This window comes from Chanos chanos, chromosome 15, assembly GCF_902362185.1.
Source record: "Chanos chanos chromosome 15, fChaCha1.1, whole genome shotgun sequence".
NCBI classification, from domain to species: domain Eukaryota; kingdom Metazoa; phylum Chordata; class Actinopteri; order Gonorynchiformes; family Chanidae; genus Chanos; species Chanos chanos.
This window is the reverse complement of record NC_044509.1, coordinates 5,272,447-5,277,446: the sequence shown is the minus strand read 5'-3', so window position 1 is coordinate 5,277,446 and position 5,000 is coordinate 5,272,447.

The following is a 5,000-nucleotide window of genomic DNA, read 5'->3' as shown; positions in this document are numbered from 1 at the left end:
AAGTCATGAATGTGTCACGTGGCCACAGATAGGTTGGTATTCTCATATATTGTGACAACTGTACAACAAGATCACAATGACCTCTGATAAGACAAAGGATCATCTTGGAAATCTGACCCAAGCACGCTGATTCACTCGTATGTTATCCCCGGACACGTTATGAAAGTCACTGAAGCAATGTGAATTGCTATCTGCGTTAGCATTTGCAAAAGAAGAAAAAATAAATGGAATACGCAAAGCAATGTCAGTGGACTCCATCTATCACACTGCTGTGTGTGTACATGGGCCAGTAGCTGTCAGTGAAGCAGATTTAGTGTTAAGTCAGACTTAGTGTCATTTTTCCCTAGCATCTGGGTTTTTTCTTCCCCCCTATGAGGATTAAGTCAGGGGGTGCCACCCTGCTCTGCTTGTTGTAATCCTGTGGGCATGTAAAGCCCTTTGAGACTGTAAACAGTGATATTGGGCTTTAAATAAATTTAAACTTGAAATGTGAATAAAAAATGGAGTCGCACAGATGTTGGTATTAATCTGATAAAACAGAATGATCGGCTGATTGCAGTAGCCTGGGTGAGACTACAGCTCTGTCTGACCTTTTGATGCTGGTCTGTAGGGCATCTCTGTTACTCAGTTCTCCACAGCCCTGTTTCGGGACATGAAACCCTATGATCAAACCAGCATGGACAGATCTGTTACAGGCCCAACTGAAGCCCCTACAAAGAACGTCTATCTCACCAACATCTGCACAAAACGCATCAAGTTCTCAAAGACGTTCCTCTCACATCTCAGATCAAGCATGTTTTCAGGATGTGTGTGTGTGTGTGTGTGTGCGAGAGAGAGAGAGCGAGAGAGAGAGTCAGTCTAGCGTGGGTATGCAGTCATACCTTAGGTTACTTTATTTAAAAACTGGTCTTGTTTAGCGTTGCGTTACAGAAACTTGACTGCCCGATTGTGGAAAGGAAAAGAAAAAAAGTACAAAAGCAGCACGGAGAGTCCCTTTCGTTTTAACCTGAGGCACAATTTCTAAAGTAAGTTCCATAGCAAAGGCAGAAAAGCGACGTCTGCGGAGCACAGTGAACACAACTCAGGCACATACGATAGCCCCTTAAAATAGTTTGCTTGTCAAGACTCGGCTTCCCATCTGTAGTGGCAAGAACAGCTGTGTAATGTGCAGTGACGAGCTGTTGAATTTCAAACGCACGGGTGCCATGGCAACTCGTTTGTTTTGGGCTGCTATCGCTCGTGGAGTTTCAATCGTCGTTACAGGTTTAACATTTAAACCAAACTTTATCATAATATAACATATCGTAAACGGAAAATCGGAAGACGGTAAAATTGGAAGACTACTGGGTTTAAAAATAGATATATTTTTTGACTTCTTTCTTTTCGTCAAAGCATGCGGGAGTTTTATGTAAACAGTTCGGTCATACATTCCGATAGTATAAAGTTGGCTTACAAGTTAACAAAATTACACCACAGTGGCCTTGTTACAGGGGTCAAAATTCAGAGTCTGAGTGCTTGTCGAATGATAGAAATAAAAACAAAGAAATGTAAATATCCATTCTTTGTCGGCTCATTCGACACTCCGCTTATTGTCACGAGAGGCAGCGGACAAACGGGGCAACCTAACTGGCATATCATGCATGACGAAATATTTGCGAAATATAAATTCGACGTAGACATTGCAGTCCCGATGCATTGTGAGGCAATTCATTGTTGACAAAGCTGGCGGTTTCCGATAAAGTAAATAACCACAAGTCATAAGTAACTGTTCTATTTCGCCTACCGTCCATTCGTTACCGAAAAAGCTACTTAACACGTATTTTGCTAAAATCGCACACGAAACAATTCGAACCTACACATGTTGTTATTCTTACCGTAAACACACCTTCACCGAATCAGCTATTTTGTTTTTCTTCATCGGTTGACAGCATCGACTCATCCACTTCCTCGTTCGGGAAATGACGCAACATACACAAATTCAATTCAAAAGCGGGGTTTGAAAAGAATCTGCTTATCTATTAGCTAGGGGCAAAACATACGAGGTTTGAAAAGAAGGTGTTTGCCTGTCGGCTCCAGGCAAAACCCAGGCTCTGATGGAAAAATTCGTGCATTTTCCAAAGGCAGTACAATTATAGTCCAAAACAGAGAGGAAAACAAGAGAACTACGTGAAAACATGAAGAAATAACTGTCGTTCGAATAGCGTGTCGTTCGTCTGGCCTTTTTTCTACGTTTGTTTCTGAAAAATCAATCTACCGTCTAAAATATTTTGGAAAGTATAGTAATGCCATAATTCACATGTTACAGCAATGGAAATTAAGAAGACAAGCAGTATTCCTACCCAGACTCTTTTGAGCAAACATAATAGGACCACGAGAGCATCTGTGACTGTACAAATAAATGCCCATTTTAACAATACACAACACCCCCTTCTGGTGAAAATATGAAAGTGTCCTCTGGTCCAGGTTAAAATAAAAAGCTAACAAGCACTATTGTTTTATTATTTAAAAAAAAAAAAAAAAAAGGGGGGGGGGGGGCTCTACTACTACTACCATTGCTACCACCACTGAACTGGGAAGTGTACTTGCCTTTTTAAAAACAATATTTAGGCATAGTGTGGAAAGTAACACTAAGAGTTCTCATACCTTCTCAATGAGGTTCAATATCAGCGAAATTCAGTCTGTCCAGTTCAGTTCAGGGTATGATTCACCTCAGTTTGTGACACATTCAGCATACCTTTGTTATATATTAATGGAGGACTTTCAAACGATCTCCTCTCACAACAAAATGTCTCATTTATTCTTGAAACTGGTGTAATGGCCTGTTCACAAAATAGTCATTTTTGTTTCTCTCTTTGATAATGAATGTACCACATTCCACATCATTACACATCACTTAGGGGTTAGTGAGTCATTTTAAAATATTTTTCTAAAGCACGTATTTTTACATTATAAATGAGTCTCGCATTTCACCGAACTTCGGCTGTGTTCATTTAAATCACCTTCGTGTAAGCATGTTGTCTTTCATTCTGGTTACGTTGTTTTCCTTTTTTATTTGAAAAAGAACAGACATATGCCTTAACACGCCTGCATTTCTTCAGCATTGACTCGCATCATTTTTTCACTCTCATTTCCAAAAGATTTCTGTGAAGGAAACAACTGTTTACAAAAGGTGCTTATTCGTATTAAGTGTGGCCGCTGTAACGAAACGTCCTCTCGCACCCTTAGCTCAGCTATTCCTGCGCAGCATCGGCATCCCTGTGAGCGTCAGCAGTGGCTGCAAGATTTCCTCAGCGCTCCACGCAACGGATGTTGTGAAAAAGACGGAGAGAAGGCGTGTACGGCGTTTTCGCGATAAACTGTCATTTTCTTGCCTCAGATTTTTTTCCCTTTTTTGTCTAACGAAATTAGTGCCACAGTCTTTTGAAAGGAGTCCCTTACGCACCACGGTGTTCCTCATTATTTACCCCGAAGCGGTAGGCTACTTCGTCCTTGAACGGAACTCGCATGTTTCTTCATATATCGTCATTTAAGATAATACAGATGGAGCTTCCATGGCTTAATATCTGCATGCTGCACGTAAAACCGTTACATGGTCGTATGCAGTTAAGATGGGACATTTACTCATCATTACACAGTATAACGTTTCATTGCGTGGGCCAACCGCCAGCAAAACAAAACCACCCAACCCATCAAAGTTAACAGCTTTGAAAACTATTTTAGCGTGATTCACATTTTAATTGCTGTTTATTTTAAACCAGTGCTTTAGGCTATTAGATAATTAGTGTAAGTGGCAGAACTATAGCAGGTGAACACGTATTCTAATAAAAGGCTAACAGTATGGTGAGAATGATTAGGCAGTCAAGTGAAGATACGAATATGATATTTTGCAAATGCTCATAAATAGAATTAAGCACGATTTTCATACGTTTTACAGATACTTGGCCATAGCAGTCCGGCTAGATATTACATCCTTTCTGTTTACCATCTCTGCTGCCATGAGACATCACCTTCCTGAAAGAGCCAGTTTCCTTTTCGGTAAGTTTTGTACAGTTGTGTGATGTAGGCCCAAACATTGGAGAAAGCAAAGTCTGTCTCATATAATATAACGTGACCTGAAGTTTATAGGAAAATTATCTTCCACATTTAATGTTCGCTAGACACTACGAGTCACTTCATTCTCAGAAACAAGTGAGAAGTCTTATAAATCAAATCTCGTTGTCTTGATATTCTTTAATCTGCTTCAGCCTTAGATGTGTAAGGTACATCGGCTCTCCAGGAGGATTAATCTTATGAAAACACATGTGTTTATATTTGAATTATTATATGTTGCAAGATTACCGTCTTTCACGATAAAAACAATTGCTAAATAATAATATTTGTTTCAGATAATGGCATTTAGCCCTAAACTTTAGTGCATTTGATTTTTAGTTTTTCCTTTTATTGTTACCAGTTGCGACGATGCACTTTTATTTTGAAATACTCCGTCCCTTTCCGCAGAGAAGGGTAAACGAATACCGCATGATACATATCTCTTTCTTCCAGTTTTGAATCTAAATGACCTCTCCGTTTACAGCACAGTTTTGTTTATGGGTGATGATGTTTTTTTTTAACACTCTTTTACAGAATTGCCCTCTGATTTCCGAAACAAAGGTCTGGGCTTTTATTCTTGTATGATTGCCTAAGGCATCAATAACCACATCAGCAATATAGAGAATTCAGAGGTCCACAATAAAAGTGAAGAATTAATAATTAAAAGCATTTAAAAAGGACTTTAAAAATCAAAGATTATAAATAAATAAATGAATGCATACATAAATCAGTTTGGTAATGAAATCAGAAGAATACATGAATGTTTATACATGGGTATGTTGAAAAGTCCCTAATTTTGTTGATTTTCTTGAAGCCCAACCAAAGTAACTGAAATGTGTAGAAAAAAGGATAGCTTACTTTTACTGACTTCTGTAGCCGAAGTCTGTAACCAATGTTAAACCAACTTGGCG